The sequence below is a fragment of the Balaenoptera physalus genome (genome assembly GCF_965194825.1).
Source record: "Balaenoptera physalus genome assembly, chromosome: 1".
Taxonomy (NCBI): Eukaryota; Metazoa; Chordata; class Mammalia; order Artiodactyla; family Balaenopteridae; genus Balaenoptera; species Balaenoptera physalus.
Genome location: NC_138882.1, coordinates 3611981 through 3625599, shown reverse-complemented (window position 1 = coordinate 3625599; position 13619 = coordinate 3611981). Strand labels below are relative to the sequence as shown.

Genomic DNA, 13619 nt, shown 5'->3' with positions numbered 1-13619 from the left:
TCGTACATACTGTAGGATTCTGTTTGTATATAGCATGAAACAGGAAAGAGGAAGCCATACTTCACTCTGTGGTGAATGGTATGCATAGAAGGCTGTGTGACAAAGCCAAACAGAGATGGCCATTGCCCATATCTTTTCTCTTCCACGTTATTACTGGATTCTTAAAAAGGGAACATCCCTAAATGGTTGACACCAGTGTCTACACAGGTGGGACCCTGAAAATTCTGTGGGTAGAATGCTGAAAGTCCAGTCGAACTCTCTACGTGACGCCATAAAAACCAAAAACATCTGGAACAAAAATTAAAGTCATTACTCTAAAAATGAATTAAATTAACGATAATAGACATAGTTCACGTGATTTGCACTCCCCACCCTATTCTACAGCATGTTTTCTGTATCATCTTTCTAAGCATTTATTAAACTCCGACTCTGTGCCAGCCACTGTGCTAGCTCTGATAATACAAATATGAGGGACTTCCCTGGTGGTGCAGTGGTTAAGACTCCGAGCTCCCAGTGTAGGGGGCCCAGCTTTGACCCCTGGTCAGGGAACTAGATCCCACGTGCCACAACTAAGGAGCCCGCCGGGTGCAACTAAGACCCAGTGCAACCAAATAAATAAATAAATAAAATTCAAATATGATTGAGACAAATTTCCATTCACAGGGGATTTACTGCCTACTGGGAAGGGATGAGAAAGCGGCAAAAATATTTAAGAATCACGAAATCAGGTAGCAAGTGCTATAATAGAAATGTGGAAGGGTTCTATGGGAAAACAAGAAAAAACACCCAATTCTTCCTGGAAGCAGAGCTGGGAAGGCTTCGCAGGTGAGGCTTTGTTTTGCTTTGTACTATTTCTTGTTTGGGGTTTCTTTGGGTGTTTTTTGTTTTGTTTTGTTTTGTTTTGGCTGTTGGAAGAAGTTCATTTGTAGAGAAAAGTGGAGAAGGACTTATAGGAAGAAGAGCTTGTGCAGAAGTGTGGAAGGAAAGCTTCACAGTGTATCGGGGAAATAAAAATAGGGGAGAATGAGATCAGAAGATGAAGGGGCTTGTACAACATGCCTTTTGATACTGAAGACCACAGATCACCTAAGTAGAGCCTGTCTTATAAATAAAGCTTTAGTGGTACCCAGCCCTGCCCGTTTGTTCCTTGTATTGTCTATGGCTATGATGCAGAGTTAGATCAGAGTTACAACAGAGACCCGATGACCATCTAGAAAAAGTGGGCCAAGCTTTGCGACAGTGAGGAACAATATAATGGTCGTAGGAGGGGGTACAAAGGTGTGAGTTATATCCCACACAGGACACGTACACACAGTGCGCAGGGCCAGGTATCAGAGCAGTGGGGCTGGAGGCTGAGTCATAATACGATGGAGTTAGAATACTTCTCATAAGGGAGGAGAGACGAGAACAATCATTTAGTCCACTTCATAAATGCTGCAGAGTAAGTAGCCCGCAGTGTGAATAGACTCCAATTTACTTACCTTTTCTACTATTAATGGACATTTGGATTGTTTCCAAGCTTTTTCCTCTCTTTTACGACCACTGCTACTCTGAATCTTTCACTTTGAATCTCTTAGTCCACACGTACAAGGATTAGTGACTCTGCAGTGAAGACCGGGAAGAATTGCCAGGTCACATGGTCTGCACATGTTCAACTTCACGAGGTCACACCAAACTGCCTCAAAACCAGGTAAACATGGACGACGTGCACTTTTCCAGCCTCCATATTGTCAGGGGGAAAGAGTAGAGCAGAGGTTAAGATCATAGACTCTGGAACCAGTGCATGGACCTTCAATCTATAGATGTTAATCTATAAAGGAATTTTCAAAAAAGATCCCCCAAATACTGGAAAGTCAAGGCCCTAATTACTGGAGTGAAGTTTTCCAAACAGACTGACCACCAGCCTTCATAAGACAATTGCCAAACCTTCCCCTTTGGCTTTTTACTAAATCAAACTGGACTAAACATCACACCAAGCTCTTAAATCAAAGTAAATTTGTAATTAATAAGCACCCATAATAACACACTCAGGGATACACAGAAAAATAAAGCACGATTCCCGCCTTCATCAGGTTTCACATCTAGTTCTGATGAAAGAGTAACCCCATGAAAAGATATCTCAAATCAGAAGGTAATAATATCATCTTCAGGTGGTATGCACCACCGTATAGATCATCATAATTCATTCCTATGTTCAGGAAACTCATTTCGTTAAGTCACACCAACAAAGAAAGCAAAAGGATGAAAAACTCATTTCCTGCCCTGTTGATGGGAACACTTGAAACGTCATAGTTTGTAATGTCCAAACCACAAAAGAACAGGCTTGTTGAATTAGTGGTCCACGGCTGGGGACGTTGCCATAGGTTCTGTGTCTGAGAGGTCAGCCCACAGCTAAACTCCTGCTGTCTCATCCTCACCATTCATTTATGGTTCCAAACTTATCGTGCATATTGGGCAACTCCTGGCCTTTAAAATACCTCATTATCTCAATTCTTGTGAACATGATGATTTCTTCATGAGAGTTACTTGGGTTGTTCAAGGATCTTTCCATACAACTCTTCAGTGACAAATGAAGTGTTTTTATTCTTCATTATTTTGTGATTGAAATATGGCCTCTGTGGACCCGAAATATTTAAAGTCTACGGTGTTCGTTTCAATCATTCCAACCTTGGTCCTGAGTTCAATATCAGTAAACAGAGCACAAGAAATATTTTAAAACACAGTTTTCTCTGGACATTAAAAATATCACGTTTTAATAGTGTGTATATGTCAATCCCAATCTCCCAATTTATCCCTCCCACCCTCCTTACCTGCCCTGGTAACCATAAGTTTGTTTTCTATATCTGTGGCTCTATTTCTGTTTTGTAGAACTCTGCTCAATACTCTGTAATGACCTATATGGGAAAAGAATCTGAAAAAGAGTCTATATATGTATACTTATAACTGTGCTGTGCAGTGCTGTACACCTGAAACTAATACAACATTGTAAATCAACTATACTCCAATAAAAATTTTTAAAAATATCATATTTTAATCATCAAAACTTATTCCAGAGTTCTTATAATAATTGATAGAAGCCAAAAGACCAGTTGGCAGAACAAGCATTTAAATTCGGATTTATTGTTTCAATTAATATTTACATTAATAATAATAATAGCTAATATTAAATGAGTGTCTTTGTGCCCAGCCCTGAGCAAAGCACTTTATATCAATTATTTTCATTTATTTTAACAGTCTCCCTATATGCTAGGTATTATTAGCATTCCTGTTTTACGGTATCTATATCTGAATCAGGACTTATCTATTCAAGTCAATAAACATTTCTCATGCACCTGTTATGCATGAAGCAGTCCTAGACAGTTTGGAGGCTATAAAGATTGCAACACAAGCGATTATGCTACAAGACAGTACACAGCCGTGAGGAGTCGTAGGAGAAACACAACTGCTCTGGTAACTCAGAGGCAGGAGTGACCATATCTCCAGAGGAATCAGGAAAGATTTCGTTGAGCAGATGTTAGCACATTATGGCTTTAAGACCAAGGAAGCCCCTCTCCTTCCTTCCCTCCCCACAGAGACCACAAGGGCTCTGCCCTGGGCCTTTAGCAAAGGCAACCTGGCAGCGGAACACGGTCCACAGCACTCCATATGTACCCTGGCACAGGATTTCTAACCTCTATACTCCTGACCGTATGCTCTTGGTGACTCTGATTTTGTGTCTCTATTCTGCTTGCTGGTGGTGTCACCTGTTCATGAATTGGTTCTTGGTCATGACCCATTCTGACCTCAGCCTGTCCCACATTCACGGAAAGATCTGTTAGGCCCAACAGATCATGTCCATATAGATCTTTATGTAAGGAAATATACAGAGATTTAAAGGTATATCAGGAATTCCCTGGCGGTCCAGTGGTTAGGACTCGGCCCTTTCACTGCCGAGGACGCGGGTTCAATCCCTGGTCAGGGAACTAAGATCCCTCGAGGTGTGTAGTGTGCCAAAAAAAAAATTAAAAATTAAAAATTACTAAATAAATTTTAAAAGGTATATCATTATACCCCTGAAACTAGGTAGAAAAAACTACAGATAGCAAAATACATTGGACTGTAGTAGTGACATGCAAGACATTTGGGGGAAATTTCTTGGGCACATAATGACACCCATGGCTCCAACCCACTCATATTTTTTCCATTTACATTTTGTAGATGATCTGTAATAACATGCCATCAAAAAAATAAGTACTTCCACAGGAATCAGCAGAATTTTCCAAGGTCCCATCCAAACCACTCTGTACACATTCATAATCTGAATCACAGAATTCCTTTTCTTCTGTCAATCACCGCGTTTGTTTTCTTTTTGTGGCCATCAGAAGCTACCAGTGAGATAACCCAGAAAACATCATGCACAGAGAGCTAATTGGAATGGACTTTCCTTGGCTTGTTTGAAGAAGCCCGCCTCGGGCAAGGAGTTTCAGAGGATGCAGTATGACTCAACCAGCCAGATGTCGTAATTCGTAATTCGTAATTCGCCTCCTCTGGGTGTGATCAACTCACAGGGAAGTAATAAAACTACCGCTGATTCTCAGTGGCGGGTACTAGGGGTCTGTAATCATCCTCACTTGGGGAGACGTGTGGTCCAGTGGACAGATGGGTAAACTCAAAGCAGAAAGGGCTGAGACCCAGTCTGCCGTTAAATCATCACAGTCCTCACCTAAGTCAATCCTTTGCTTTCTTCTGCTGTAAAGGGGTGGGGAGTTCATGAACTAATCTTTGAGATTCCCCACAGTTTTAACATTTTCTGACTAGATTACTTTCCATTCTAGACGTGGCCATTCTCCCACGATACGCATCAGGTGTAGAGGTGCTAAGGTGCTCTTAGAAGTGGCAGAAGTTAAATTTCAGGTCAAAATCATTATTAAAAATTAGAGTTTTTCTCTGTGCACCAAGATAAAGCACCACCTCCCCGTCTGACAGGGACAAATTGACTCTCTCCGTGATAAATGCAAATCAAACTCATAAACATTTTCATAGTCACATGTAAAAGCCTTTGGGCCAATCCTGTTACTGTATCATTGAGCCATTCAAATACTTAAGAATAAAATGCACTTATAGGGCTTCCCTGGTGGCGCCGTGGTTGAGAACCTGCCTGCCAATGCAGGGGACACGGGTTCGAGCCCTGGTCTGGGAAGATCCCACATGCCGCGGAGCAACTAGACCCGTGAGCCACAACTACTGAGCCTGCGCGTCTGGAGCCTGTGCTCCGATGGCTGTGATAGTGAGAGGCCCGCGCACCGCGATGAAGAGTGGCCCCCACTCGCCGCAACTAGAGAAAGCCCTCGCACAGAAACAAAGACCCAACACAGCCAAAAAAATAATAATAAATAAATAAAAGATGCCTCCTGCAAGACTGCCCACACCTTTCCTTCCTATGGACTCCAGGCCGGGAGTCGGGGCGGCGCCTATCCTGGCCGCCCTTCCCAACACCCCTCCCCCCAGGCCCCATCCTCTCTCTGCGCTATTTTCCTTTTTAGTACTTATCAACACCTAACGTAGGATATATTTCATTCATTTCACTTACTCTCTGTCTCCTCTCCATGAAAGCAGAGTTTTGTCTGTTTTATTCATTGCTGAATTTATAGCACCCAGAAAAGTACCTGCCACATAACAGGCACTCAGCAAATACTGGCTGAATGCGCAAATGAGTATTATTTACTGTTACGATATGACAATTGCCATTTTTAAAAGAGGGATATGTCTCAGGCATATAACCAAAATAAAGACAGCCCCTGCCTTCCGGATGCTTTCCAGCTTCAGATTACAGGAAAGACCCACTTACCTCCCACTGAAAAAATGAAAGAAATGAACACATGGCCAACTATGACATAGTCAGAAGTCTGTGACATAAATCAGGGGATGTGGCCTCAAGATGATAAGAGAATCAGATAAACGCGTTATTCTGGAGTGTTTTCAGTCCGGGCCCAGAAGACACACAGAGTAAACACAGGTATCTTAAAGCCTTTTCTGCTGGAGAAACGTCAGTCTGCTTGCAGCCTGGGTTTTCCTTAAGTCCAAATTGTAATGAATCGCCCCACAGCAAAATATTACTCGGGTTCTGTCCTACAGTCCAGGAGAGAAGAAAACCAGAATCTCTTCTAAATTACCCCCCAACCCCAGCGCCGGATGCAAGCTGAAGGGGGCAGGCAGTGACAGGCCCACTCCAGAGCAGGATGGCCGCTCTGATGTCATGTACATCCCCCATGGCTCCACTGCCACCCCCAGCTCTCAGCTCCCAGGCAGCTTGAGAGCGCTGTGGTCCAGCCTTCCTGGATCAAAATCATTGCCCTCTTTTTCCTCCCAAAGATCCAAACTATCTTGTCAGCTACTGATACACAGAGGTTTGTTGTTTGTTTGTTTGTTTGTTTGTTTTTTCCCCTTTCCCCTTGCTCAGAAAATATTGGTTGATCACTTCTAGGAAGCTCAGACCTGGAAGCTCAACGACATTATTTACTATCCTGCAGCCCCCGTCCTTCCCCCTACACACACATTCATTTAACAAGTCTCCTTCACCCCTCTATCCCCAAACTAAGTCCTTGTTGCTTCCTTGGCAACAGCAACTCAGGTGGCTCTCAAGTGACCCCATTTTCCTGTTTACTGTCTGGAAGTCAGGCTTTCTGTCTCTTTACCAATTTCCCACCTCCAGGCTCAACCTTGTGGTTGGCAGAATTCAGAGCCTTGCAGTTGTGGGACTGGGAATCCCACTTCCAGGCTGGTTGCCAGGTAGGGGCCCCTCTCAGCTGCTAGACACTGACCACCTGTGTGCCACGTGGTCCTCTCCATCTCCAAGCCAGCAAGAGGACCTCCAGTCCTTCTCAGGTGGCCTAGAAGGACATGGCAACCCACCACAGTGGCCCAAGCCAAGAATTTGACCATCTTCCTTAATTCCTCCTTCCCCCTCAAGTCTATTGAATTCTATCTCCATATATGTATCAAAGGTATCCACTGAGCCCCATCCCACTGTCACCATTCTGGTCCAAGCAGCCATCATCAGTCCCTTGATATTTTGCAACAGCATAACGACTCTCCTTGCCTCCCTATAATCCAGTCACCTTAGTGTATCCAGAATGTTTCTTGCTACCATAGATCTGATCTGATATTTTTTGGGGGGGCCTCACCGCGCAGCATGTGGGATCTTAGTTCCCCGACCAGGGACCGAACCCACGCCCCCTTCATTAGAAGCACAGAGTCTTAACCACTGGACAACGAGGGAAGTCCCCTGATCTGATTTTTTAAATTGCCTTCCGAATTCTATCCTCAAGATAAAAACCAAATTCCCTAGCCTAGTTTACAAATGGCATTCCTAATCTAAGCCCTGTTGATCTCTCTGATTTCATCTCTAACTCTCAATGCAAAGTAGAAGAAAATCCAGAATCTCCCTCCTAAGTTTTCTTCTAATTACTCACAAAGTTTTTCCCTGCCTCTCGGCTCCGGCCTTCCAGAACTCCTTTTTGTTCACCCGACACGCTGTACACTCTGCCACCACCACCGAGCCTTTGCACACACAGTTTCATTTTCCTAGAACATTCCGTCCTGCCCATCAGCTTTCTTGGATATCACCTTAGAAACCATGTCTTTCAGAAATCTTCCCTGACTTCCCCAAACCTTCAGTTCTGCCATCATGCTGTACTTACCTCCCCATGCCACTCACCACATTCTGGTATCATTGCCTATCTGTCTGTACCCCCATCCGATGATAATATGCCCTTTTAGGTGGGAACTATATCTTGTTCTTTAGTGTATCTCTTGTGATAAGAAAGTGACTAGCAAATACGAGGCACTACATTTTTTAAAAAATTAATGTGTGTCTGTGTTACCAATGATCACAAGTTGGTTTCTGTGGAAAGTAAACAATAAAAGGTAAGGAGCCCAAGATATGTACTGGGGAGTAACACCTATGAAGCAAAGGAGGAAAAGCCAGGTGGGCAGAGGGAGATGTCAGGCTGAGATGCACACCTGACCATGTCTCTGCCAACTCAGCAGGGAGCGTGGAGTAGAGATTGCCCATCAAAGGAGACTCACACTGGGCAAAGCAGCTGGACCTGAGGCCTTGCTTAGACATTGGTGGGGACCTCTCTAAGAAGAGGCTGACTTCAACTTGAAAGCTGAAGCCAATTCTGAAAAGCCACCAAGTGGAGCTGTCAGCTAACCACACCCACAGCAGCTGGGTAACAAACAAGTCCTTTCCTGAAGGGGGGTCCTGGCTACCACACTAATAAAAGAATCCGAGGGTTGTGCCTTGGACCTTGGAAAAATATCAAAAGATGGGTTCCAAAAATAGCTTGTACATTGATAACATCATTATACTAAGTAAATTTCTTCCAAAGTAACTATTTTTGAGGAAAGAGCATTATTTGAATGCAAATAATGGTGTATTTGGTTTTCAAAAATTTAGTCCTATTACTTTAGACTTGCAACTCCTACACATACAGGATGGTGTTATTTGTTTTGTTTTTTTCCATTTCATTAACATAGATTGGTGGAATATCTTGAATGGACTTTTTTGACCCAATATTTCTTTTTTAACAACTTGTATAGGAATAGTAAAATGGTAAAATTGTCATATTGTCATAGCATAGTATCATGCTAATAAAATCTAATTTGAACTCATGCAACCCAGACCCTGCAAAACATTGATTGTTTAGTGGTAGTTTGATAAACTGAGCAGAATATACAAATTCCACTAGATATAATGAGAAGAAAATACTTGAATTTTTGCTTTTAGCATTTCATGTGTCTATTCAACTTTCTAACTATAAATTATTAAATGAGGTTTAATAGAATCTAAAAACAAGTTTTGCTAAATTTTCAGAAGCCACAGGTAATAGAGACTTTTCAGGAAAATATTCTATGTGAGCCAGGTTTTTTCATGAGACCTAGATTAGAAAATGCCATTTTAAACATCTTGTGTAGAAATACTATGACCATACGTATGCAGTTTCACTAAACTTAATAAGATATGGAGAAAATAGTTCAAAGGTTCCCAGAAGTTTTTTTCCCAAGCATTAAACATTTTGTGCTCCCCTTCCCAAATCATCTTTGTAATTTGTTCAGCCATTTTTAGAAATTTTAAAATCTTGGTTTTTCTATGCACTGTACACATACTCAAACCTTGCTTCTAAAAGGATAACATCCTTGGGCTTCCCTGGTGGCGCAGTGGTTAAGAATCCACCTGCCAATGCAAGGGACACGGGTTCGAGCCCTGGCCCGGGAAGATCCCACATGCCGCAGAGCAACTAAGCCCGTGCACCACAACTACTGCGCCTGCACTCTAGAGCCTGCGAGCCACAACTACTGAGCCCACGTGCCACAGCTACTGAAGCCTGCACGCCTAGAGCCCGTGCTCCACAACAAGAGAAGCCACGACAATGAGAAGCCTGCTCGCTGCAACAACCAGTAGCCCCCGCTCACCGCAACTAGAGAAAGCCTGCGCACAGCAACGAAGACCCAACGCAGCCAAAAATAAATAAATAAATAAATAAATTTTTTTTTTTTAAAATAAAAAATAAAAGGATAATGTCCACATCTTCCCTCATAAGGGAAGGATTCTGTTGGTCACCTACAATGTTTGGAAGATAAAATTATCGGTGGGGGGATGGGCAAAGTTGATTCCACCCTACGATCAGGTACTGAGCAGTAAGTGACACCAGGACATGAAGCTAGAATCTGACCTCTAGTGTCTGCAACTTAGTGAAGAAGAAAAAGACACTTAACTAGTGAAGAGTGAGTCTGTTGTTACCAAAAGCATATCTGAAGTAAGAAGAGGGGATTTTAACAAAATGTTTACGTGTGAGGTAAGGACACGTAACATGAGGTCGACCCTCTTAATAGATGTTTATGGGTACAGTCCAGTGCGTTGTCTACAGACACAGTGTTGTACTGGCCTTAAAACACAAAGGATATAAAACAGCTGCCTTCCCTGACAGGCAGGGTCAACGCCCCTACTCAGCCTTGAAGCAGTTACAGAAGACGACCATCGCCCTTCTGCTTCCCATAAGAATATGGGAGTAAAATCTCTGAGGGGAGAATGAAACAGGAGAGAAGGGGGCAGGGCACAACCTTTGAAAGAATGACATAGCCCAAGGACATGACATAAACTGATTAGAACCAAATGGGTCCAAGATGGCAGACGAGTCGACTTCCACTAGACCGTGAGCCTCAGGATACGCTCACTGTAACACATCAGCAAGCTGAATGACACACCCACAGGTGCCATGACAGTTCCAAGGCCGACCAGAAGGATCAAAAAATGGGTGGTGGCCCAATTCCTGGAAATCCCCGCCCCTTCCTGAAATAGCTGGAATGCTCCTCCCACTCATTAGCCTATGAAATTACCCACCCCTATAAAAGCTGACAGCCCCATACCCTGGGGCCTTTCTCACCTTCCGAGACGGCCCACACTCTGCCTGTGGAGTGCGCTTCTCTCTAAATAAATCCACTTCTTACCTATCAAAACAATAAAATAAAAATAAAACAGCTGCCTTTTAAAGGTGTGGTTGAAAAATGGATACTACTATCATCACCATCAAAAAATGTCCCCTCGCCCCAAATGTTTGCCATGTTGCTATCAGCCCATGATTATCTTGTGAGCTTCTCTGGGTTGTTCACACCTTTAGGAGTCATATCACCTCTTTCAGAACCCTAAACTCTTACTGTGGATTAACACACTTCTGATAGTTCTTCACTTAATGGTTAACTTCTCAGAGCAGTGGTTCATGGATCAAGAGAATGCTCTTCACCCAATGACCATTCATTGAGCGCTTACTGGGTGTCGGGCTCTCAAGAAAAAAAATTATGTCAACTCTCTAGGAGTTCATCTTTTCCTCCAGTTTGCAGTTATATACGTGTTTGTGTCATTACTTATTTGAAGTCTGGCTCCCACGTTACACTGTAACTTCCTTGAGGAAATATAACACAGCGGCTAAGTTACAAGACTATGAAATTACACTGCCTGCATCCAAATCCTGGCTCTACCGCTTCCTTGCTGTGTGACCTTGGGCAAGTCTCTCAACCTCTCTGCACCTTAGTTTCACTATCTGAAAAATATCTACCTCTTAGGGTTGTTGTGAGAATTAAATAAAATCTTTAAAACCCTTAGTATTTCTATGTGCCTGCCACACAGAAATGCTCAATAAGTGTGAGATATTTTTAGGGCGGCAGCCATTTCCCCTTAGCTTACCAGTTTATCCCTTGTGCCTGACACCCGTAGGTGCTAATGAAACAAATTAGTTCATTTTGGTCACATAATAGGACACAGAGCAGGTGCTGAAAGCACAGCTGACTCCCTTAATTCATTCAGTGAAAATTTGAGTGCCTAATATGTGCCAGGCACTGGAAATACACCAATCAATAAAACAGTCAAAAATCCCTGTTCTTGTGGATCTATTAATATAATGGAAGAAAGAGCAAAAACAATGCACATGGAAATGCTATACTATGTTTGAAAGTGACGAGTGCTGGGGGACAAGACAGAAGAGGCTAAGGGGGATTTGGGAGTGCAGAGGATGGGGTTGCAGGTTTCAATAGGGTGGTCAGGGTAAGCCTCCTTGAAAAGGTACCATCTGAGCAAAGACTTAAAGGAGGTGAAAGAGCCAGCCGTGCAATTATTAGGCAGGGGCAAAGCCTGTGCAAAGGGCCTGCGGGAGCAACATATCCAACCAAGAAGTAGCAGAGGGCCAATGGGATTGGAGCAGAGTGAGTCCCAGGAGATGGGCAGCAGGTAAGGGTGGGATGGGAAGGGACATAGTCCTTGTGGGGTCCTGGAGACCATCGTGAGGCTCTGGCTTTTACTGAGTCAAACAGGAGCCACTGTCAAACAGAAGGACATGATCCAACTGACACAGACACAAATGTAGATACTTACCTGGATATTTAAGAATCAATCTGGACTTCCCTGGTGGCGCAGTGGTTAAGAATCTGCCTGCCAGTGCAGGGGACACGGGTTTGAGCCCTGGTCCGGGAAGATGCCACATGCCGCGGAGCAACTAAGCCCCATGTGCCACAACTACTGAGCCTGCGCTCTAGATCCCATGAGCCACAACTACTGAGCCCGTGTGCCACAACTACTGAAGCCCGCACGCCTAGAGCCCGTGCTCCACAACAAGAGAAGCCACCACAATGAGAAGCTCTCGCACCACAAGAATAGTCCCCGTTAGCCGCAACTAGGGAAAGCCCGCGCACAGCAACGAAGACCCAACACAGCCAAAAATTTAAAAATAAGATTAATTAATTAATTATTTTTTAATCAATCTGGTTGTTTTCTTGAGAATAAATCGGATGAGGAAAAGAGACCAGTTAGGCAGCGATCATAATAAACCAGATGAGAGATGATGGCGGCTTAGACGAGAGGTGGTAGTGAGTGATCGGATTCTGGATGAAGACACAGTTATCAGGATCCCCTGACAGATTGATGTGTGTTACGAGAGAAAGTGGGAGTCAGGGACGTCACCAAAGTTTTCAACGTGAGCAAGAAAAAAGATGAGGTTGTCATGACCCAGCGGAAGCTGTGAGCTGTCAGAACGGGGGAGGGGGTAAGGGAGACCCGGAGCTCAGTTTGGGACCCGTGAAGTTGGAGCAATTAGGCTTTCAAGTAGAGAAAGCTGAGAAGGCATTTCGGAGTTCAGGGGAGAGTTCACCTGGGATTTATAAATGGGAAGGAAAGATGTATGATAAAAAATAAAGGCACGTAAACGTTACAGGATAGGAGCAAAATGCCGCCAGAGTTCAAAATAAGCAGCTCTGTCCAGGAGGGGAGAGGCAAAACGGTAGAATCTTGGAGAATGAGCAAGTTTCCTGGGTGAGGAAGGGAGACAGGGCATTCCCAGAGGAGAGCACAGCCAGGAGCCATGGGGAGGTTGGAGAGGAGTAGGGGACAGCCAGAGGCTTCAGGGGCTGGAAGGTCAGACAAGGCGATGGGCAGGGGGCAGGGGAGAAGACAGACAGGACTGTAGCCAGGTTAAAAGGGAAATGGAGAAACTAACTGCAATTTAAGACTCATGTTTCTGACGGTCTACTCTTTGCTTTATACATCCTTTCATTCTGGTTGTTTTATGATCATTGAAAATAATGCTAAGGGCTTCTGGTTTCTAGTTCTACCTGTAAGGAGCTTGGAAGACAGCAGTCTACCGGGGGGAAAAAAGGTAAAAACCTGAACAGACTGAAAAATCAACGACTCTTGTTGGATCCGTAAGAGAGGGGAGGACAAAGAACAAACCCCAGAACTTAAGATCAGAGAGACAGGCAAGTGGCTACAGGGAGTCGGAGCTTGGGGCGGTGGGGAGGGAGGAATGGCCGTGGGAACCAGTGCTGTAGGAACCCCTGAGCTGAGATTGACAAATTGCTGATGGCTCAGTGCAGACGTCTCTGAGAGGTAAAAACTCCAGGGGACACAATATTGTAAGACTTTCCTCCAGGACTCAACCTGATTCCCACAGTAAATGTTGGAGAAAAATCCCCTCTGGCTCCGGCAGGGGGAGGGGCAAAGGAGCCATTTGAAATAGACCAGAGCTCTGCTCTTCTTAACCAAGCTGCCTTTAAGAGAAACTAGTTAACCAGAGGCTAACCTGCTGGGGGTT

At 44.0% G+C, this 13619-nt stretch overlaps 1 pseudogene across 1 annotated transcript in view; it reads left to right on the top strand.

Moving 5' to 3' along the window:
* LOC309643287 (HIG1 domain family member 1A, mitochondrial-like) overlaps positions 1–13619 on the top strand; it is a 388991-nt pseudogene that overhangs the window by 332972 nt on the left and 42400 nt on the right. The window lies entirely within an intron of this gene.